At 33.2% G+C, this 24,540-nt stretch overlaps 1 long non-coding RNA gene across 1 annotated transcript; it reads left to right on the top strand.

The window, feature by feature from the left end:
* Positions 1-300: 300 nt before the first annotated feature.
* LOC128074699 (uncharacterized) lies at positions 301-23,020 on the top strand. Its single transcript, XR_008203332.1, has 3 exons — positions 301-379; positions 7,028-7,109; positions 22,809-23,020. It is a non-coding gene; the product is annotated as an uncharacterized LOC128074699 (long non-coding RNA).
* Positions 23,021-24,540: the final 1,520 nt, after the last annotated feature.

The following is a 24,540-nucleotide window of genomic DNA, read 5'->3' as shown; positions in this document are numbered from 1 at the left end:
ATAAGCGATATTTTAGGGGAAAAACAGGGATTTCTGTGAAAATAAGCGATATTTTTTGGGAAAAACAGGGATTTCTATGAAAGTAAGCGATATTTAAGTTAAAAACAGGGATTTCTGTGAAAATAAGTGATATTTTAAGGAAAAACAGGGATTTCTGTGAAAATAAGCGATATTTTAGGGGAAAACAGGATTTCTGTGAAAATAAGCGATATTTTAGGGGAAAAACAGGGATTTCTATGAAAGTAAGCGATATTTAAGTTTAAAACAGGGATTTCTGTGAAAATAAGCGATATTTAGGGGAAAAACAGAGATTTCTATGAAAATAAGCGATATTTAATGTTAAAAACAGGGATTTCTATGAAAATAAGCGATATTTAAGGTTAAAAACAGGGATTTCTATGAAAATAAGCGATATTTAAGGGGAAAAAACAGGGATTTCTGTGAAAATAAGTGATATTTTAGGGGAAAAACAGGATTTCTTTGAAAATAAGTGATACTTAAGGTTAAAAACAGGGATTTCTATGAAGATAAGCTATATTTTAGAGGAAAAAACAGGGATTTCTGTGAAAATAAGCGATATTTATTCAGGATACTCCTCTCTCTGACCTGGTAATCTCGGCTGGGGAGCACACTAACCCCCCCCGTGATTCTGGAGGAAACAGTCAGAGACCTACTGCTCCAACTGGACTGCCACAAGTCGATGGGGCCAGATGAGATCCACCCAAGAGTGCTGAGGGAACTGGCGGAGGTGATATCCGGGCCGCTTTCCATCATCTGTCAACGCTCCTTGTTGACTGGTGAGGTCCCAGAAGACTGGAGGCTTGCCGATGTGACTCCCATTTATAAGAAAGGTCGTAAGGAGGATCCGGGGAACTACAGGCCTGTTAGCCTGACCTCGGTGCCAGGGAAGGTTATGGAGCAGATTGTCTTGAGGGAGATCATGCGGCATGTGCAGGGTGACCGGGGGATCAGGCCTAGCCAGCATGGGTTCATGAAGGGCAGGTCCTGTTTGACCAACCTGATCTCCTTCTATGATCTAGTGACCCATCTGGTGGATGAGGGAAAGGCTGTTGATGTGGTCTACCTAGACTTCAGCAAAGCCTTTGACACTGTCTCCCACAGCATTCTCCTGCAGAAGCTGGCAGCCAGAGGCTTGGATGGATACACTCTTGGCTGGGTGAGGAGCTGGTTGGAGGGCCGGCACAGAGAGTGGTGGTGAATGGAGTCAAATCCAGCTGGCGACCGGTCGTGAGTGGTGTTCCCCAGGGGTCGGTGCTGGGGCCTGTCCTCTTCAATATCTTTATTGATGACCTCGATGAGGGCATCAAGTGCACCCTCAGTAAATTCGCAGATGACACCAAATTGGCTGGAAGTGTGGATCTGCCTGGGGGTAGCGAGGCCCTACAGAGGGATCTGGACAGGCTGGAGAGTTGGGCTGAAGCCAATAGGATGAGTTTCAACAAGGCCAAATGCCGGGTCCTGCACTTCGGCCACAACAACCCAGGCGACGCTACAGGCTTGGGGCGGTGTGGCTGGAGGACTGCGTAGAGGAAATGGACCTGGGGGTATTGATTGATGCTCGGCTGAACATGAGCCGACAGTGTGCCCAGGTGGCCAAGAAGGCCAATGGCATCCTGGCTTGCATCAGAAACAGTGTTGCAAGCAGGAGCAGAGAGGTGATTGTTCCCTGTATTCAGCACTGGTGAGGCCGCACCTCGAGTACTGTGTCCAGTTTTGGCCCCTCACTGCAAGAAAGATATTGAGGCCCTGGAACGTGTTCAAAGGAGGGCAACAAAGCTGGTGAGGGGTCTGGAACACAGGCCATATGAGGAGAGGCTGAAGGAGCTGGGAATGTTCAGCCTGGAGAAGAGGAGGCTCAGGGGAGACCTCATTGCTCTCTATAACTTCCTGAAGGGAGGCTGTAGTGAGCTGGGGGTCGGCCTCTTCTCTCGTGTCATTAGTGATAGGACCAGGGGGAATGGCTTCAAGCTACGGCAGGGGAGATTCAGGCTGGACATTAGGAAGTATTACTTTTCAGAAAGGGTGGTCAGGCACTGGAACGGACTGCCCAGGGAGGTGTGGAGTCACCGACCCTGGGGGTGTTCAAGGAAAGACTGGATGTTGTATTGAGGGACATGGTTTAGTAGGAGCTATTGGGAATAGGTGAACGGTTGGACTGGATGATCTTTTAGGTCTTTTCCAACCTTGGTGATTCTATGATTCTATGATTCTATGATTTAAAGGGAAAAACAGGGATTTCTATGAAAATAAGCGATATTTAAGTGAAAAAACAGAGATTTCTATGAAAATAAGCTATATTTTAGGGGAAAAAACAGGGATTTCTGTGAAAATAAGCGATATTTAAGGTTAAAAACAGGGATTTCTGTGAAAATAAGTGATATTTTAGGGGAAAAACAGGGATTCCTGTGAAGATAAGCGACATTTTAGGGGAAAAACAGGGATTTCTGTGAAAATAAGTGATATTTTAAGGGAAAAACAGGGATTTCTGTGAAAATAAGCGATATTTTAGGGGAAAAACAGGGATTTCTGTGAAAATAAGCGATATTTTAGGTTAAAAACAGGAATTTCTGTGAATATAAGGGATATTTTAGGGGAGTAACAGGGATTTCTGAGAAAATAAGTGATATTTTAGGTTAAAAAACAGGGATTTCTGTGAAAATAAGCGATATTTTAGGGGAAAAACTGGATTTCTAAGAAAATAAGCGATATTTCAGGGGGAAAAACAGGGATTTCTGTGGAAATAAGCGACATTTTAGGGGAAAAAACAGGGATTCCTGTGAAGATAAGCGACATTTTAGGGGAAAAACAGGGATTTCTGTGAAAATAAGTGATATTTTAGGTTAAAAACAGGAATTTCTGTGAAAATAAGCGACATTTTAGGGAAAAACAGGGATTTCTATGAAAATAAGCGATATTTAAGTTAAAAAACAGGGATTTCTGTGAAAATAAGCGATATTTTAGGGAAAAACTGGGATTTCTATGAAAATAAGCGATATTTCAGGGGAAAAACAGGGATTTCTGTGGAAATAAGCGATATTTTAGGGGAAAAACAGGGGATTTCTATGAAATAAGCGATATTTTAGAGGAAAAACAGGGATTTCTAAGAAAATAAGCGATATTTTAGGTTAAAAACAGGGATTTCTGTGAAAATAAGCGATATTTTAGGGGAAAAACAGGGATTTCTATGAAAATAAGCGATATTTCAGGGGAAAAACTGGGATTTCTAAGAAAATGAGCGATATTTTAGGGGAAAAACTGGGATTTCTGAGAAAATAAGCAATATTTCAGGTTAAAAACAGGGATTTCTGAAAAAATAAGCGATATTTTAGGGGAAAAACAGGGATTTCTATGAAAATAAGCAATATTTTAGAGGAAAAACAGGGATTTCTGTGAATATAAGGGATATTTCAGTCGAATAATAGGCATTTCTGTGAAAATAAGTGATATTTTAGGTTAAAAACAGGGATTTCTGTGAAAATAAGCGATATTTTAAGGGAAAAACAGGGATTTCTGCGAAAATGAGCGATATTTAAGTTTAAAAACAGGGAATTCTGTGAAAATAAGCGATATTTTAGGGGAAAAACAGGGATTTCTGTGAAAATAAGCGATATTTTAGGTTAAAAACAGGGATTTCTGTGAAAATAAGTGATATTTTAGGGGAAAAACAGGGATTTCTGTGAAAATAAGCGATATTTTAGGGGAAAAACAGGGATTTCTGTGAAAATAAGCGATATTTTAGGGGAAAACAGGGATTTCTATGAAAATAAGCGATATTTTAGGGGAAAAACAGGGATTTCTGAGAAAATAAGTGATATTTCAGGGGAAAAAGAGGGATTTCTGTGAAAATAAGCGATATTTTAGGGGAAAAACAGGGATTTCTGTGAAAATAAGCGATATTTAAGGTTAAAAACAGGGATTTCTGTGAAAATAAGCGACATTTTAGGGGAAAAACAGGAATTTCTGTGAAAATAAGCGATATTTAAGTTATAAAACAGGGATTTCTGAGAAAATAAGCGATATTTTAGGTTAAAAACAGGGATTTCTATGAAAATAAGGGATATTTTAGGGGAAAAACAGGGATTCCTTTGAGAAGTGATATTTTAGGGGAAAAACAGGGATTTCTGTGAAAATAAGCGATATTTTAGGGGAAAAACAGGGATTTCTGTGAAAATAAGCGATATTTTTTGGGAAAAACAGGGATTTCTATGAAAGTAAGCGATATTTAAGTTTAAAAACAGGGATTTCTGTGAAAATAAGTGATATTTTAAGGGAAAAACAGGGATTTCTGTGAAAATAAGCGATATTTTAGGGGAAAACAGGGATTTCTGTGAAAATAAGCGATATTTCAGGGGAAAAACAGGGATTTCTATGAAAGTAAGCGATATTTAAGTTTAAAAACAGGGATTTCTGTGAAAATAAGCGATATTTAGGGGAAAAACAGAGATTTCTGTGAAAATAAGCGATATTTAATGTTAAAAACAGGGATTTCTATGAAAATAAGCGATATTTAAGGTTAAAAACAGGGATTTCTATGAAAATAAGCGATATTTAAGGGGAATAACAGGGATTTCTGTGAAAATAAGTGATATTTTAGGGGAAAAACAGGGATTTCTTTGAAAATAAGTGATACTTAAGGTTAAAAACAGGGATTTCTATGAAGATAAGCTATATTTTAGAGGAAAAACAGGGATTTCTGTGAAAATAAGCGATATTTAAAGGGAAAAACAGGGATTTCTATGAAAATAAGCGATATTTAAGTGAAAAAACAGAGATTTCTATGAAAATAAGCTATATTTTAGGGGAAAAACAGGGATTTCTGTGAAAATAAGCGATATTTAAGGTTAAAAACAGGGATTTCTTTGAAAATAAGTGATATTTTAGGGGAAAAACAGGGATTCCTGTGAAGATAAGCGATATTTTAGGGGAAAAACAGGGATTTCTGTGAAAATAAGTGATATTTTAGGGGAAAAACAGGGATTTCTGTGAAAATAAGCGATATTTTAGGTTAAAAACAGGAATTTCTGTGAATATAAGGGATATTTTAGGGGAGTAACAGGGATTTCTGAGAAAATAAGTGATATTTTAGGTTAAAAACAGGGATTTCTGTGAAAATAAGCGATATTTTAGGGGAAAAACTGGGATTTCTAAGAAAATAAGCGATATTTCAGGGGAAAAACAGGGATTTCTGTGGAAATAAGCGACATTTTAGGGGAAAAACAGGGATTTCTGTGAAGATAAGCGACATTTTAGGGGAAAAACAGGGATTTCTGTGAAAATAAGTGATATTTTAGGTTAAAAACAGGAATTTCTGTGAAAATAAGCGACATTTTAGGGAAAAACAGGGATTTCTATGAAAATAAGCGATATTTAAGTTAAAAAACAGAAATTTCTGTGAAAATAAGCGATATTTTAGGGGAAAAACAGGGATTTCTATGAAAATAAGCGATATTTTGGGGGAAAAACAGGGATTTCTATGAAAATAAGCGATATTTAATGGGAAAAACAGGGATTTCTGTGAAAATAAGCGATATTTTAGGGGAAAAACAGGGATTTCTGTGAAAATAAGCGATATTTTAGGGGAAAAACAGGGATTTCTGTGAAAATAAGCGATATTTTAGGTTAAAAACAGGAATTTCTGTGAATATAAGGGATATTTTAGGGGAGTAACAGGGATTTCTGAGAAAATAAGTGATATTTTAGGTTAAAAACAGGGATTTCTGTGAAAATAAGCGATATTTTAGGGGAAAAACTGGGATTTCTAAGAAAATAAGCGATATTTCAGGGGAAAAACAGGGATTTCTGTGGAAATAAGCGACATTTTAGGGGAAAAACAGGGATTTCTGTGAAGATAAGCGACATTTTAGGGGAAAAACAGGGATTTCTGTGAAAATAAGTGATATTTTAGGTTAAAAACAGGAATTTCTGTAAAAATTAGCGACATTTTAGGGAAAAACAGGGATTTCTATGAAAATAAGCGATATTTAAGTTAAAAAATAGGGATTTCTGTGAAAATAAGCGATATTTTAGGGGAAAAACTGGGATTTCTATGAAAATAAGCGATATTTAAGTTAAAAAACAGGGATTTCTGTGAAAATAAGCGATATTTTAGGGGAAAAACAGGGATTTCTATGAAAATAAGCGATATTTTAGAGGAAAAACAGGGATTTCTAAGAAAATAAGTGATATTTTAGGTTAAAAACAGGGATTTCTGTGAAAATAAGCGATATTTTAGGGGAAAAACAGGGATTTCTGTGAAAATAAGCGATATTTTAGGGGAAAAACAGGGATTTCTGTGAAAATAAGCGATATTTTTTGGGAAAAACAGGGATTTCTATGAAAGTAAGCGATATTTAAGTTTAAAAACAGGGATTTCTGTGAAAATAAGCGATATTTTAGGGGAAAAACAGGGATTTCTGTGAAAATAAGCGATATTTTAGGGGAAAACAGGGATTTCTGTGAAAATAAGCGATATTTTAGGGGAAAAACTGGGATTTCTATGAAAGTAAGCGATATTTAAGTTTAAAAACAGGGAATTCCATGAAAATAAGCGATATTTTAGGGGAAAAACAGGGATTTCTGTGAAAATAAGCGATATTTTAGGGGGAAAAACAGGGATTTCTATGAAAATAAGCGATATTTTAGGGGAAAAACTGGGATTTCTAAGAAAATGAGCGATATTTTAGGGGAAAAACAGGGATTTCTGTGAAAATAAGCGATATTTTAGGGGAAAAACAGGAATTTCTGTGAAAATAAGCGATATTTTAGGGGAAAAACAGGTATTCCTTTGAAAAGTGATATTTTAGGGGAAAAACAGGGATTTCTGTGAAAATAAGCGATATTTTAGGGGAAAAACAGGGATTTCTGTGAAAATAAGCGACATTTTAGGGGAAAACAGGGATTTCTGTGAAAATAAGCGATATTTTAGGGGAAAAACAGGGATTTCTATGAAAGTAAGCGATATTTAAGTTTAGAAACAGGGATTTCTGTGAAAATAAGCGATATTTAGGGGAAAAACAGAGATTTCTATGAAAATAAGCGATATTTAAGGTTAAAAACAGGGATTTCTATGAAAATAAGCGATATTTAAGGTTAAAAACAGGGATTTCTATGAAAATAAGCGATATTTAAGGGGAAAAACAGGGATTTCTGTGAAAATAAGTGATATTTTAGGGGAAAAACAGGGATTTCTTTGAAAATAAGTGATACTTAAGGTTAAAAACAGGGATTTCTATGAAGATAAGCTATATTTTAGAGGAAAAAAAGGGATTTCTGTGAAAATAAGCGATATTTAAAGGGGGAAAACAGGGATTTCTATGAAAATAAGCGATATTTAAGTGAAAAAACAGGGATTTCTATGAAAATAAGCTATATTTTAGGGGAAAAACAGGGATTTCTGTGAAAATAAGCGATATTTAAGGTTAAAAACAGGGATTTCATTGAAAATAAGCGATATTTTAGGGGAAAAACAGGGATTCCTGTGAAGATAAGCGACATTTTAGGGGAAAAACAGGAATTTCTGTGAAAATAAGTGATATTTAAGGGGAAAAACAGGTATTTCTATGAAGATAAGCAATATTTTAGAAGAAAAACAGGGATTTCTGTGAAAATAAGCGATATTTTAGGGGAAAAACTGGGATTTCTGTGAAAATAAGCGATATTTTAGGGGAAAAACAGGGATTTCTGTGAAAATAAGCGATATTTCAGGGGAAAAACAGGGATTTCTGTGAAAATAAGCGATATTTAAGGTTAAAAAAAGGGATTTCTGTGAAAATAAGCGATATTTAATGGGAAAAACAGGGATTTCTGTGAAAATAAGCGACATTTTATAGGGAAAAACAGGGATTTCTATGAAAATAAGCGATATTTTAAGGGAAAAACAGGGATTTCTGTGAAAATAAGCGATATTTTAGGGGAAAAACAGGGATTTCTGTGAAAATAAGCGATATTTTACAGGAAAAACAGGGATTTCTGTGAATATAAGGGATATTTTAGGGGAATAACAGGGATTTCTGAGAAAATAAGTGATATTTTAGGTTAAAAACAGGGATTTCTGTGAAAATAAGCGATATTTTAGGGGAAAAACAGGGATTTCTGTGAAAATAAGCGATATTTAAGGTTAAAAACAGGGATTTCTGTGAAAATAAGTGATATTTTAGGGGAAAAACAGGGATTCCTGTGAAGATAAGCGACATTTTAGGGGAAAAACAGGGATTTCTGTGAAAATAAGTGATATTTAAGGGGAAAAACAGGTATTTCTATGAAGATAAGCAATATTTTAGAAGAAAAACAGGGATTTCTGTGAAAATAAGCGATATTTTAGGGGAAAAACAGGGATTTCTGTGAAAATAAGCGATATTTTAGGGGAAAAACAGGGATTTCTGCGAAAATGAGCAATATTTAAGTTTAAAAACAGGGAATTCTGTGAAAATAAGCGATATTTTAGGGGAAAAACAGGGATTTCTGTGAAAATAAGCGATATTTTAGGTTAAAAACAGGGATTTCTGTGAAAATAAGTGATATTTTAGGGGAAAAACAGGGATTTCTGTGAAAATAAGCGATATTTTAAGGGAAAAACAGGGATTTCTGTGAAAATAAGCGATATTTTAGTGGAATAACAGGGATTTCAGAGAAAATAAGTGATATTTTAGGTTAAAAACAGGGATTTCTGTGAAAATAAGCGATATTTCAGGGGAAAAACAGGGATTTCTGTGAAAATAAGCGATATTTTAGGAGAAAAACAGGGATTTCTGTGAATATAAGGGATATTTCAGGGGAATAACAGGGATTTCTGTGAAAATAAGTGATATTTAAGGTTAAAAACAGGGATTTCATTGAAAATGAGCGATATTTTAGAGGAAAAACAGGGATTTCTGTGAAAATAAGCGATATTTAAGGGGAAAAACAGGGATTTCTGTGAAAATAAGCGACATTTTAGGGGAAAAACAGGCATTTCTATGAAAATAAGCGATATTTTAAGGGAAAAACAGGGATTTCTATGAAAATAAGCGATATTTAAGGGGAAAAACTGGGATTTCTATGAAAATAAGCTATATTTTAGAGGAAAAACAGGGATTTCTGTGAAAATAAGTGATATTTTAGAGGAAAAACAGGGATTTCTGTGAAAATAAGCGATATTTTAGGGGAAAAACAGGGATTTCTGTGAAAATAAGCGATATTTTGGGGGAAAAACAGGGATTTCTGTGAAAATAAGCGATATTTAAGGTTAAAAACTGGGATTTCTGTGAAAATAAGCGATATTTAAGTTTAAAAACAGGGATTTCTGTGAAAATAAGCGATATTTTAGGGGAAAAACAGGGATTTCTATGAAAATAAGCGATATTTTAGGGGAAAAACAGGGATTTCTGTGTAAATGAGCGATATTTTAAGGGATAAACAGGGATTTCTATGAAAATAAGCGATATTTAATGGGAAAAACAGGGATTTCTGTGAAAATAAGCGATATTTTAGGGGAAAAACAGGGATTTCTGTGAAAATAAGCGATATTTTAGGGGAAAAACAGGGATTTCTGTGAAAATAAGCGATATTTTTTGGGAAAAACAGGGATTTCTATGAAAGTAAGCGATATTTAAGTTTAAAAACAGGGATTTCTGTGAAAATAAGCGATATTTTAGGTTAAAAACAGGGATTTCTGTGAAAATAAGCGATATTTTAGGGGAAAAACAGGGATTTCTGTGAAAATAAGCGATATTTAAGGTTAAAAACAGGGATTTCTGTGAAAATAAGCGATATTTCAGGGGAAAAACAGGGATTTCTGTTAAAATAAGCTATATTTTAGAGGAAAAACAGGGATTTCTATGAAAATGAGCGATATTTTAAGGGAAAAACAGGGATTTCTGCGAAAATGAGCGATATTTAAGTTTAAAAACAGGGATTTCTGTGAAAATAAGCGATATTTTAGGGGAAAAACAGGGATTTCTTTGAAAATAAGCGATATTTTAGGTTAAAAACAGGGATTTCTGTGAAAATAAGTGATATTTTAGGTTAAAAACAGGAATTTCTATGAAAATAAGCGACATTTTAGGGGAAAAACAGGGATTTCAGTGAAAATAAGCGATATTATAGGTTATAAAACAGGGATTTCTGTGAAAATGAGCGATATTTTAGGGGAAAAACAGGGATTTCTGCGAAAATAAGCAATATTTTAGGTTAAAAACAGGAATTTCTGTGAAAATAAGCGACATTTTAGGGGAAAACAGGGATTTCTATGAAAATAAGCGATATTTAAGTGAAAAAACAGGGATTTCTGAGAAAATAAGTGATATTTCTGGGGAAAAACAGGGATTTCTGTGAAAATAAGCGATATTTAAGGGGAAAAACAGGGATTTCTGTGAAAATGAGCGATATTTTAGGGGAAAAACAGGGATTTCTGTGAAAATAAGCGATATTTTAGGGGAAAAACAGGGATTTCTATGAAAATAAGCGATATTTTAGGGGAAAAACTGGGATTTCTAAGAAAATGAGCGATATTTTAGGGGAAAAACAGGGATTTCTGCGAAAATAAGCGATATTTAATGGGAAAAACAGGGATTTCTGTGTAAATAAGCGACATTTTAGGGGAAAAACAGGGATTTCTGTGAAAATAAGCGATATTTTAGGTTAAAAAACAGGGATTTCTGAGAAAATAAGCGATATTTCAGGGGAAAAACAGGGATTTCTGTGAAAATAAGCAATATTTAAGGGGAAAACAGGGATTTCTGAGAAAATAAGCGATATTTTTTGGGAAAAACAGGGATTTCTATGAAAGTAAGCGATATTTAAGTTTAAAAACAGGGATTTCTGTGAAAATAAGCGATATTTAAGGTTAAAAACAGGGATTTCTATGAAAATAAGTGATATTTAAGGGGAAAAACAGGGATTTCTGTGAAAGTAAGCGATATTTAAGTTTAAAAACAGGGATTTCTGTGAAAATAAGCGATATTTAGGGGAAAAACAGGGATTTCTATGAAAATAAGTGATACTTAAGGTTAAAAACAGGGATTTCTATGAAGATAAGCTGTATTTTAGAGGAAAAACAGGGATTTCTGTGAAAATAAGCGATATTTAAAGGGAAAAACAGAGATTTCTGTGAAAATAAGCGATATTTTAGGGGAAAAACAGGGATTTCTTTGAAAATAAGCGATATTTAAGTTTAAAAACAGGGATTTCTGTGAAAATAAGCGATATTTCAGGGGAAAAACAGGGATTCCTGTGAAAATAAGCGACATTATAGGGGAAAAACAGGGATTTCTGTGAAAATAAGTGATATTTAAGGGGAAAAACAGGGATTTCTTTGAAAATAAGCGATATTTTAGGGGAAAAACAGGGATTTCTGAGAAAATAAGCGATATTTTGGGGGAAAAACAGGGATTTCTATGAAGATATGCAATATTTTAGAGGAAAAACAGGGATTTCTGTGAAAATAAGCGATATTTTAGGGGAAAAACAGGAATTTCTGTGAAAATAAGCGATATTTCAGGGGAAAAACAGGGATTTCTGTGAAAACAAGCGATATTTAAGGTTAAAAACAGGGATTTCTGTGAAAATAAGCGATATTTAATGGGAAAAACAGGGATTTCTGTGAAAATAAGCGACATTTTATAGGGAAAAACAGGGATTTCATTGAAAATAAGCGATATTTTAGGGGAAAAACAGGGATTTCTTTGAAAATAAGTGATACTTAAGGTTAAAAACAGGGATTTCTATGAAGATAAGCTATATTTTAGAGGAAAAACAGGGATTTCTGTGAAAATAAGCGATATTTAAAGGGAAAAACAGGGATTTCTATGAAAATAAGCGATATTTAAGTGAAAAAACAGGGATTTCTATGAAAATAAGCGATATTTTAGGGGAAAAACAGGGATTTCTGTGAAAATAAGTGATATTTTAGGGGAAAAACAGGGATTTCTGTGAAAATAAGCGATATTTTAGGGGAAAAACAGGGATTCCTGTGAAAATAAGCGACATTTTAGGGGAAAAACAGGGATTTCTTTGAAAATAAGCGATATTTTAGGGGAAAAACAGGGATTTCTGAGAAAATAAGCGATATTTTGGGGGAAAAACAGGGATTTCTATGAAGATAAGCAATATTTTAGAGGAAAAACAGGGATTTCTGTGAAAATAAGCGATATTTTAGGGGAAAAACAGGGATTTCTGTGAAAATAAGCGATATTTTAGGGGAAAAACAGGGATTTCTGTGAAAATAAGCGATATTTCAGGGGAAAAACAGGGATTTCTGTGAAAATAAGCGATATTTAAGGTTAAAAAAAGGGATTTCTGTGAAAATAAGCGATATTTAATGGGAAAAACAGGGATTTCTGTGAAAATAAGCGACATTTTAGGGGAAAAACAGGGATTTCTATGAAAATAAGCTATATTTTACAGGAAAAACAGGAATTTCTGTGAATATAAGGGATATTTCAGGGGAATAACAGGGATTTCTGAGAAAATAAGTGATATTTTAGGTTAAAAACAGGGATTTCTGTGAAAATAAGAGTTATTTAAGGGGATAAACAGCGATTTCTGTGAAAATAAGCGATATTCTAGAGGAAAAACAGGGATTTCCGTGAAAATAAGCGATATTTTAAGGGAAAAACAGGAATTTCTGTGAAAATAAGCGATATTTAAGGGGAAAAACTGGGATTTCTATGAAAATAAGCTATATTTTAGAGGAAAAACAGGGATTTCTGTGAAAATAAGTGATATTTTTGAGGAAAAACAGGGATTTCTGTGAAAATAAGTGATATTTATGTGGAAAGACAGGGATTTCTGTGAAAATAAGCGATATTTTAGGGGAAAAACAGGGATTTCTGTGAAAATAAGCGATATTTTGGGGGAAAAACAGGGATTTCTGTGAAAATAAGCGATATTTAAGGTTAAAAACTGGGATTTCTGTGAAAATAAGCGATATTTTAGGGGAAAAACAGGGATTTCTGTGAAAATAAGCGATATTTTAGGGGAAAAACAGGAATTTCTGTGAAAATAAGCGATATTTCAGGGGAAAAACAGGGATTTCTGTGAAAATAAGCGATATTTAAGGTTAAAAAAAGGGATTTCTGTGAAAATAAGCGATATTTAATGGGAAAAACAGGGATTTCTGTGAAAATAAGCGACATTTTAGGGGAAAAACAGGGATTTCTATGAAAATAAGCTATATTTTACAGGAAAAACAGGAATTTCTGTGAATATAAGGGATATTTCAGGGGAATAACAGGGATTTCTGAGAAAATAAGTGATATTTTAGGTTAAAAACAGGGATTTCTGTGAAAATAAGAGTTATTTAAGGGGATAAACAGCGATTTCTGTGAAAATAAGCGATATTCTAGAGGAAAAACAGGGATTTCCGTGAAAATAAGCGATATTTTAAGGGAAAAACAGGAATTTCTGTGAAAATAAGCGATATTTAAGGGGAAAAACTGGGATTTCTATGAAAATAAGCTATATTTTAGAGGAAAAACAGGGATTTCTGTGAAAATAAGTGATATTTTAGAGGAAAAACAGGGATTTCTGTGAAAATAAGCGATATTTATGTGGAAAGACAGGGATTTCTGTGAAAATAAGCGATATTTTAGGGGAAAAACAGGGATTTCTGTGAAAATAAGCGATATTTTGGGGGAAAAACAGGGATTTCTGTGAAAATAAGCGATATTTAAGGTTAAAAACTGGGATTTCTGTGAAAATAAGCGATATTTAAGTTTAAAAACAGGGATTTCTATGAAAATAAGCGATATTTTAGGGGAAAAACAGGGATTTCTATGAAAATAAGCGATACTTTAGAGGATAAACAGGGATTTCTATGAATATAAGGGATATTTTAAGGGAAAAACAGGGATTTCTGTGAAAATAAGCGATATTTTAGGGGAAAAACAGGGATTTCAGAGAAAATAAGCGATATTTTAAGGGATAAACAGGGATTTCTGTGAAAATAAGCGATATTTTAGGGGAAAAACAGGAATTTCTGTGAAAATAAGAGACATCTTAGGAGAAAAACAGGGATTTCTGTGAAAATAGGTGATATTTTAGGGGAAAAAAAAAGGATTTCTATGAAAATAAGCGATATTTTAGGTTGAAAACAGGGATTTCTGTGAAAATAAGTGATATTTTAGAGGAAAAACAGGGATTTCTGTGAAAAGTGATATTTTAGGGGAAAAACAGGGATTTCTGTGAAAATAAGTGATATTTTAGAGGAAAAACAGGGATTTCTGTGAAAAGCGATATTTCAGGGGAAAAACAGGGATTTCTGTGAAAATAAGTGATATTTCAGGTTAAAAACAGGGATTTCTGAGAAAATAAGCGACATTTTAGGGGAAAAACAGGGATTTCTGTGAAAATAAGCGATATTTCAGGTTAAAAACAGGGATTTCTGAGAAAATAAGAGATATTTTACGGTTAAAAACAGGGATTTCTATGAAAATAAGCGATATTTCAGGGGAAAAACAGGGATTTCTATGAAAATAAGCGATATTTAAGTTTAAAAACAGGGATTTCTATGAAAATGAGCGATATTTAATGGGAAAAACAGGGATTTCTGCGAAAATAAGCGATAGTTAAGTTTAAAAACAGGGATTTCTGTGAAAATAAGCGATAGTTAAGTTTAAAAACAGGGATTTCTATGAAAATAAGCGATAGTTAAGTTTAAAAACAGGGATTTCTGTGAAAATAAGCGATATTTTAGGGGAAAAACAGGGATTTCTGTGAAAATAAGCGATATTTTAGGGGAAAAACAGGAATTTCTGTGAAAATAAGCGATATTTCAGGGGAAAAACAGGGATTTCTATGAAAATAAGCGATATTTTAGGGGAAAAACAGGGATTTCTGTGAAAATAAGCGATATTTTACAGGAAAAACAGGGATTTCTGTGAATATAAGGGATATTTTAGGGGAATAACAGGGATTTCTGAGAAAATAAGTGATATTTTAGGTTAAAAACAGGGATTTCTGTGAAAATAAGCGATATTTTAGGGGAAAAACAGGGATTTCTGTGAAAATAAGCGATATTTAAGGTTAAAAACAGGGATTTCTGTGAAAATAAGTGATATTTTAGGGGAAAAACAGGGATTCCTGTGAAGATAAGCGACATTTTAGGGGAAAAACAGGGATTTCTGTGAAAATAAGTGATATTTAAGGGGAAAAACAGGTATTTCTATGAAGATAAGCAATATTTTAGAAGAAAAACAGGGATTTCTGTGAAAATAAGCGATATTTTAGGGGAAAAACAGGGATTTCTGTGAAAATAAGCGATATTTTAGGGGAAAAACAGGGATTTCTGCGAAAATGAGCAATATTTAAGTTTAAAAACAGGGATTTCTGTGAAAATAAGCGATATTTTAGGGGAAAAACAGGGATTTCTGTGAAAATAAGCGATATTTTAGGTTAAAAACAGGGATTTCTGTGAAAATAAGTGATATTTAAGGGGAAAAACAGGGATTTCTGTGAAAATAAGCGATATTTTAAGGGAAAAACAGGGATTTCTGTGAAAATAAGCGATATTTTAGTGGAATAACAGGGATTTCAGAGAAAATAAGTGATATTTTAGGTTAAAAACAGGGATTTCTGTGAAAATAAGCGATATTTCAGGGGAAAAACAGGGATTTCTGTGAAAATAAGCGATATTTTAGGAGAAAAACAGGGATTTCTGTGAATATAAGGGATATTTCAGGGGAAAAACAGGGATTTCTGTGAAAATAAGTGATATTTAAGGTTAAAAACAGGGATTTCATTGAAAATGAGCGATATTTTAGAGGAAAAACAGGGATTTCTGTGAAAATAAGCGATATTTAAGGGGAAAAACAGGGATTTCTGTGAAAATAAGCGATATTTTAGGGGAAAAACAGGGATTTCTATGAAAATAAGCGATATTTTAAGGGAAAAACAGGGATTTCTATGAAAATAAGCGATATTTAAGGGGAAAAACTGGGATTTCTATGAAAATAAGCTATATTTTAGAGGAAAAACAGGGATTTCTGTGAAAATAAGTGATATTTTAGAGGAAAAACAGGGATTTCTGTGAAAATAAGCGATATTTTAGGGGAAAAACAGGGATTTCTGTGAAAATAAGCGATATTTAAGGTTAAAAACAGGGATTTCTGTGAAAATAAGCGATATTTAAGTTTAAAAACAGGGATTTCTGTGAAAATAAGCGATATTTTAGGGGAAAAACAGGGATTTCTATGAAAATAAGCGATATTTTAGGGGAAAAACAGGGATTTCTGTGTAAATGAGCGATATTTTAAGGGATAAACAGGGATTTCTATGAAAATAAGCGATATTTAATGGGAAAAACAGGGATTTCTGTGAAAATAAGCGATATTTTAGGGGAAAAACAGGGATTTCTGTGAAAATAAGCGATATTTTAGGGGAAAAACAGGGATTTCTGTGAAAATAAGCGATATTTTTTGGGAAAAACAGGGATTTCTATGAAAGTAAGCGATATTTTAGGGGAAAAACAGGGATTTCTGTGAAAATAAGCGATATTTTAGGTTAAAAACAGGGATTTCTGTGAAAATAAGCGATATTTTAGGGGAAAAACAGGGATTTCTGTGAAAATAAGCGATATTTAAGGTTAAAAACAGGGATTTCTGTGAAAATAAGCGATATTTCAGGGGAAAAACAGGGATTTCTGTTAAAATAAGCTATATTTTAGAGGAAAAACAGGGATTTCTATGAAAATGAGCGATATTTTAAGGGAAAAACAGGGATTTCTGCGAAAATGAGCGATATTTAAGTTTAAAAACAGGGATTTCTGTGAAAATAAGCGATATTTTAGGGGAAAAACAGGGATTTCTTTGAAAATAAGCGATATTTTAGGTTAAAAACAGGGATTTCTGTGAAAATAAGCGATATTTTAGGTTAAAAACAGGAATTTCTATGAAAATAAGCGACATTTTAGGGGAAAAACAGGGATTTCAGTGAAAATAAGCGATATTATAGGTTATAAAACAGGGATTTCTGTGAAAATAAGCGATATTTTAGGGGAAAAACAGGGATTTCTGCGAAAATAAGCAATATTTTAGGTTAAAAACAGGAATTTCTGTGAAAATAAGCGACATTTTAGGGGAAAACAGGGATTTCTATGAAAATAAGCGATATTTAAGTGAAAAAACAGGGATTTCTGAGAAAATAAGTGATATTTCTGGGGAAAAACAGGGATTTCTGTGAAAATAAGCGATATTTAAGGGGAAAAACAGGGATTTCTGTGAAAATGAGCGATATTTTAGGGGAAAAACAGGGATTTCTGTGAAAATAAGCGATATTTTAGGGGAAAAACAGGGATTTCTATGAAAATAAGCGATATTTTAGGGGAAAAACTGGGATTTCTAAGAAAATGAGCGATATTTTAGGGGAAAAACAGGGATTTCTGCGAAAATAAGCGATATTTAATGGGAAAAACAGGGATTTCTGTGTAAATAAGCGACATTTTAGGGGAAAAACAGGGATTTCTGTGAAAATAAGCGATATTTTAGGTTAAAAAACAGGGATTTCTGAGAAAATAAGCGATATTTCAGGGGAAAAACAGGGATTTCTGTGAAAATAAGCAATATTTAAGGGGAAAAACAGGGATTTCTGAGAAAATAAGCGATATTTTTTGGGAAAAACAGGGATTTCTATGAAAGTAAGCGATATTTAAGTTTAAAAACAGGGATTTCTGTGAAAATAAGCGATATTTAAGGTTAAAAACAGGGATTTCTATGAAAATAAGCGATATTTAAGGGGAAAAACAGGGATTTCTGTGAAAGTAAGCGATATTTAAGTTTAAAAACAGGGATTTCTGTGAAAATAAGCGATATTTAGGGGAAAAACAGGGATTTCTATGAAAATAAGTGATACTTAAGGTTAAAAACAGGGATTTCTATGAAGATAAGCTGTATTTTAGAGGAAAAACAGGGATTTCTGTGAAAATAAGCGATATTTAAAGGGAAAAACAGGGATTTCTGTGAAAATAAGCGATATTTTAGGGGAAAAACAGGGATTTCTTTGAAAATAAGCGATATTTAAGTTTAAAAACAGGGATTTCTGTGAAAATAAGCGATATTTCAGGGGAAAAACAGGGATTCCTGTGAAAATAAGCGACATTATAGGGGAAAAACAGGGATTTCTGTGAAAATAAGTGATATTTAAGGGGAAAAACAGGGATTTCTGTGAAAATAAGCGATATTTTAGGGGAAAAACAGGGATTTCTGAGAAAATAAGCGATATTTTGGGGGAAAAACAGGGATTTCTATGAAGATATGCAATATTTTAGAGGAAAAACAGGGAATTCTGTGAAAATAAGCGATATTTTAGGGGAAAAACAGGGATTTCTGTGAAAATAAGCGATATTTCAGGGGAAAAACAGGGATTTCTGTGAAAACAAGCGATATTTAAGGTTAAAAACAGGGATTTCTGTGAAAATAAGCGACATTTTAGGGGAAAAACAGGGATTTCTGTGAAAATAAGCGACATTTTATAGGGAAAAACAGGGATTTCATTGAAAATAAGCGATATTTTAGGGGAAAAACAGGGATTTCTTTGAAAATAAGTGATACTTAAGGTTAAAAACAGGGATTTCTATGAAGATAAGCTATATTTTAGAGGAAAAACAGGGATTTCTGTGAAAATAAGCGATATTTAAAGGGAAAAACAGGGATTTCTATGAAAATAAGCGATATTTAAGTGAAAAAACAGGGATTTCTATGAAAATAAGCTATATTTTAGGGGAAAAACAGGGATTTCTGTGAAAATAAGCGATATTTTAGGGGAAAAACAGGGATTTCTGTGAAAATAAGCGATATTTTAGGGGAAAAACAGGGATTCCTGTGAAAATAAGCGACATTTTAGGGGAAAAACAGGGATTTCTGTGAAAATAAGCGATATTTTAGGGGAAAAACAGGGATTTCTGTGAAAATAAGCGATATTTTGGGGGAAAAACAGGGATTTCTATGAAGATAAGCAATATTTTAGGGGAAAAACAGGGATTTCTGTGAAAATAAGCGATATTTTAGGGGAAAAACAGGGATTTCTGTGAAAATAAGCGATATTTTAGGGGAAAAACAGGAATTTCTGTGAAAATAAGCGATATTTCAGGGGAAAAACAGGGATTTCTGTGAAAATAAGCGATATTTAAGGTTAAAAAAAGGGATTTCTGTGAAAATAAGCGATATTTAATGGGAAAAACAGGGATTTCTGTGAAAATAAGCGACATTTTAGGGGAAAAACAGGGATTTCTATGAAAATAAGCGATATTTTAGGGGAAAAACAGGGATTTCTGTGAAAATAAGCGATATTTCAGGGGAAAAACAGGGATTTCTGAGAAAATAAGTGATATTTTAGGTTAAAAACAGGGATTTCTGTGAAAATAAGAGTTATTTAAGGGGATAAACAGCGATTTCTGTGAAAATAAGCGATATTTAGGGGAAAAACAGGGATTTCCGTGAAAATAAGCGATATTTTAAGGGGAAAAACAGGGATTTCTGTGAAAATAAGCGATATTTTAAGGGGAAAAACAGGGATTTCTGTGAAAATAAGCTATATTTTAGAGGAAAAACAGGGATTTCTGTGAAAATAAGTGATATTTTAGAGGAAAAACAGGGATTTCTGTGAAAATAAGTGATATTTATGGGAAAAACAGGGATTTCTGTGAAAATAAGCGATATTTTAGGGGAAAAACAGGGATTTCTGTGAAAATAAGCGATATTTTAGGTTAAAAACAGGGATTTCTATGAAAATAAGCGATATTTTAGAGGAAAAACAGGGATTTCTGTGAAAATAAGCGATATTTTAGGGGAAAAACAGGGATTTCTGTGAAAATAAGTGATATTTTAGGTTAAAAACAGGGATTTCTGTGAAAATAAGCGATATTTCAGGGGAAAAACAGGGATTTCTGTGAAAATAAGCGATATTTAAGTTTAAAAAAAGGGATTTCTGTGAAAATAAGCAATATTTTAGGGGAAAAACAGGGATTTCTGTGAAAATAAGCGACATTTTATAGGGAAAAACAGGGATTTCATTGAAAATAAGCGATATTTTAGGGGAAAAACAGGGATTTCTGTGAAAATAAGCGATATTTTAGGGGAAAAACAGGGATTTCTATGAAAATAAGCTATATTTTACAGGAAAAACAGGAATTTCTGTGAATATAAGGGATATTTCAGGGGAATAACAGGGATTTCTGAGAAAATAAGTGATATTTTAGGTTAAAAACAGGGATTTCTGTGAAAATAAGCGACATTATAGGGGATAAACAGCGATTTCTGTGAAAATAAGCGATATTCTAGAGGAAAAGCAGGGATTTCCGTGAAAATAAGCGATATTTTAAGGGAAAAACAGGAATTTCTGTGAAAATAAGCGATATTTAAGGGGAAAAACTGGGATTTCTATGAAAATAAGCTATATTTTAGAGGAAAAACAGGGATTTCTGTGAAAATAAGTGATATTTTAGAGGAAAAACAGGGATTTCTGTGAAAATAAGCGATATTTTGGGGGAAAAACAGGGATTTCTGTGAAAATAAGCGATATTTAAGGTTAAAAACTGGGATTTCTGTGAAAATAAGCGATATTTAAGTTTAAAAACAGGGATTTCTATGAAAATAAGCGATATTTTAGGGGAAAAACAGGGATTTCTATGAAAATAAGCGATACTTTAGAGGAAAAACAGGGATTTCTATGAATATAAGGGATATTTTAAGGGAAAAACAGGGATTTCTGTGAAAATAAGCGATATTTTAGGGGAAAAACAGGGATTTCTGTGAAAATAAGCGATATTTTAAGGGAAAAACAGGGATTTCTATGAAAATAAGCGATACTTTAGAGGAAAAACAGGGATTTCTATGAATATAAGCGATATTTAAGGGGAAACACTGGGATTTCTGAGAAAATAAGCGATATTTTAGGTTAAAAACAGGGATTTCTGTGAAAATAAGTGATATTTTAGGGGAAAAAAAAAGGATTTCTATGAAAATAAGCAATATTTTAGGTTGAAAACAGGGATATCTGTGAAAATAAGTGATATTTTAGAGGAAAAACAGGGATTTCTGTGAAAAGTGATATTTCAGGGGAAAAACAGGGATTTCTGTGAAAATAAGTGATATTTCAGGTTAAAAACAGGGATTTCTGAGAAAATAAGCGACATTTTAGGGGAAAAACAGGGATTTCTGTGAAAATAAGCGATATTTCAGGTTAAAAACTGGGATTTCTGGGAAAATAAGAGATATTTTGCGGTTAAAAACAGGGATTTCTATGAAAATAAGCGATATTTCAGGGGAAAAACAGGGATTTCTATGAAAATAAGCGATATTTAAGTTTAAAAACAGGGATTTCTATGAAAATGAGCGATATTTAATGGGAAAAACAGGGATTTCTGTGAAAATGAGCGATAGTTAAGTTTAAAAACAGGGATTTCTGTGAAAATAAGCGACATTTTATAGGGAAAAACAGGGATTTCTATGAAAATAAGCGATATTTTAGGGGAAAAACAGGGATTTCTGTGAAAATAAGCGATATTTAAGGGGAAAAACAGGGATTTCTGAGAAAATAAGCAATATCTAAGGGGAGAACAGGGATTTCTGAGAAAATAAGCGACATTTTAGGGGAAAAACAGGGATTTCTATGGAAATAAGCGACATTTAAGTTTAAAAACAGGGATTTCTGTGAAAATAAGCGATATTTTAGGGGAAAAACAGGGATTTCTGTGAAAATAAGCGATATTTTAGGTTAAAAACAGGAATTTCTGTGAAAATGAGCGACATTTTAGGGGAAAACAGGGATTTCTATGAAAATAAGCGATATTTAAGTGAAAAAACAGGGATTTCTGAGAAAATAAGTGATATTTAGGGGAAAAACAGGGATTTCTGTGAAAATAAGCGATATTTAAGGGGAAAAACAGGGATTTCTGTGAAAATAAGCGATATTTTACGGTTAAAAACAGGGTTTTCTATGAAAATAAGGAATATGTCAGGGGAAAAACAGGGATTTCTATGAAAATAAGCGATATTTTAGGGGAAAAACTGGGATTTCTAAGAAAATGAGCGATATTTTAGGGGAAAAACAGGGATTTCTGCGAAAATAAGCGATATTTAAGGTTAAAAACAGGGATTTCTGTGAAAATAAGCGACATTTTAGGGGAAAAACAGGGATTTCTGTGAAAATAAGCGATATTTTAGGTTATAAAACAGGGATTTCTGAGAAAATAAGCGATATTTTAGGTTAAAAACAGGGATTTCTATGAAAATAAGCGATATTTTAGGGGAAAAACAGGTATTCCTTTGAAAAGTGATATTTTAGGGGAAAAACAGGGATTTCTGTGAAAATAAGCGATATTTAAGTTTAAAAACAGGGATTTCTGTGAAAATAAGCAATATTTAAGGGGAAAACAGGGATTTCTGAGAAAATAAGCGATATTTTTTGGGAAAAACAGGGATTTCTATGAAAGTAAGCGATATTTAAGTTTAAAAACAGGGATTTCTGTGAAAATAAGCGACATTTTAGGGGAAAAACAGGGATTTCTATTGAAAATAAGCGATATTTAAGGTTAAAAACAGGGATTTCTATGAAAATAAGCGATATTTAAGGGGAAAAACAGGGATTTCTGTGAAAGTAAGCGATATTTAAGTTTAAAAACAGGGATTTCTGTGAAAATAAGCGATATTTTAGGGGAAAAACAGGGATTTCTATGAAAATAAGCGATATTTAAGGTTAAAAACAGGGATTTCTGTGAAAATAAGCGATATTTCAGGGGAAAAACAGGGATTTCTATGAAAATAAGCGATATTTAAGTTTAAAAACAGGGATTTCTGTGAAAATAAGTGATATTTAAGGGGAAAAACAGGGATTTCTATGAAAATAAGCGATATTTAAGGTTAAAAACAGGGATTTCTGTGAAAATAAGCGATATTTAAGGTTAAAAACAGGGATTTCTATGAAAATAAGCGATATTTTAGGTTAAAAACAGGGATTTCTGTGAAAATAAGCGATATTTTAGGGGAAAAACAGGGATTTCTGTGAAAATAAGCGATATTTTAGGGGAAAAACAGGGATTTCTGTGAAGATAAGCTATATTTTAGAGGAAAAACAGGGATTTCTGTGAAAATAAGCGATATTTAAAGGGAAAAACAGGGATTTCTATGAAAATAAGCGATATTTAAGTGAAAAAACAGGGATTTCTGTGAAAATAAGCGATATTTTAAGGGAAAAACAGGGATTTCTGTGAAAATAAGCGATATTTAAGGTTAAAAACAGGGATTTCTGTGAAAATAAGCGATATTTTAGGGGAAAAACAGGGATTCCTGTGAAAATAAGCGACATTTTAGGGGAAAAACAGGGATTTCTGAGAAAATAAGTGATATTTAAGGGGAAAAACAGGGATTTCTGTGAAAATAAGCGATATTTTAGTGGAAAAACAGGGATTTCTATGAAAATAAGCGATATTTTGGGGGAAAAACAGGGATTTCTATGAAGATAAGCAATATTTTAGAGGAAAAACAGGGATTTCTGTGAAAATAAGCGATATTTTAGGGGAAAAACAGGGATTTCTGTGAAAATAAGCGATATTTTAGGGGAAAAACAGGGATTTCTGTGAAAATAAGCGATATTTCAGGGGAAAAACAGGGATTTCTGTGAAAATAAGCGATATTTAAGGTTAAAAAAAGGGATTTCTGTGAAAATAAGCGATATTTAATGGGAAAAACAGGGATTTCTGTGAAAATAAGCGATATTTTATAGGGAAAAACAGGGATTTCATTGAAAATAAGCGATATTTTAGGGGAAAAACAGGGATTTCTGTGAAAATAAGCGATATTTAAGTTTAAAAACAGGGATTTCTGTGAAAATAAGCAATATTTAAGGGGAAAAACAGGGATTTCTGTGAAAATAAGCGATATTTTAGGGGAAAAACAGGGATTTCTATGAAAATAAGCGATATTTAAGTGAAAAAACATGGATTTCTATGAAAATAAGCGATATTTTAGTGGAAAAACAGGGATTTCTGTGAAAATAAGCGATATTTTAGGTTAAAAACAGGGATTTCTGTGAAAATAAGCGATATTTTAGGGGAAAAACAGGGATTCCTGTGAAAATAAGCGACATTTTAGGGGAAAAACAGGGATTTCTGTGAAAATAAGTGATATTTAAGGTAAAAAAACAGGGATTTCTGTGAAAATAAGCGATATTTTAGGTTAAAAACAGGGATTTCTATGAAAATAAGAGATATTTTAGGTTAAAAACAGGGATTTCTATGAAAATAAGAGATATTTAAGGGGAAAAACAGGGATTTCTGTGAAAATAAGCGATATTTAAAGAAAAAAACAGGGATTTCTGTGAAAATAAGCGATATTTTTGGGGAAAAACAGGGATTTCTGAGAAAATAAGCGATATTTTGGGGGAAAAACAGGGATTTCTATGAAGATAAGCGATATTTTAGAGGAAAAACAGGGATTTCTCTGAATATAAGGGATATTTTAGAGGAAAAACAGGGATTTCACTGAAAATAAGCGATATTTTAGGGGAAAAACAGGGATTTCTGTGAAAATAAGCGATATTTTGGGGGAAAAA

The sequence above is a fragment of the Tympanuchus pallidicinctus genome, unplaced genomic scaffold (assembly GCF_026119805.1).
Source record: "Tympanuchus pallidicinctus isolate F22 unplaced genomic scaffold, pur_lepc_1.0 scaffold91, whole genome shotgun sequence".
Classification (NCBI taxonomy): domain Eukaryota; kingdom Metazoa; phylum Chordata; class Aves; order Galliformes; family Phasianidae; genus Tympanuchus; species Tympanuchus pallidicinctus.
The sequence above is the reverse complement of the archived record's forward strand: the minus strand, read 5'-3'. Positions and strand labels throughout refer to the sequence as shown.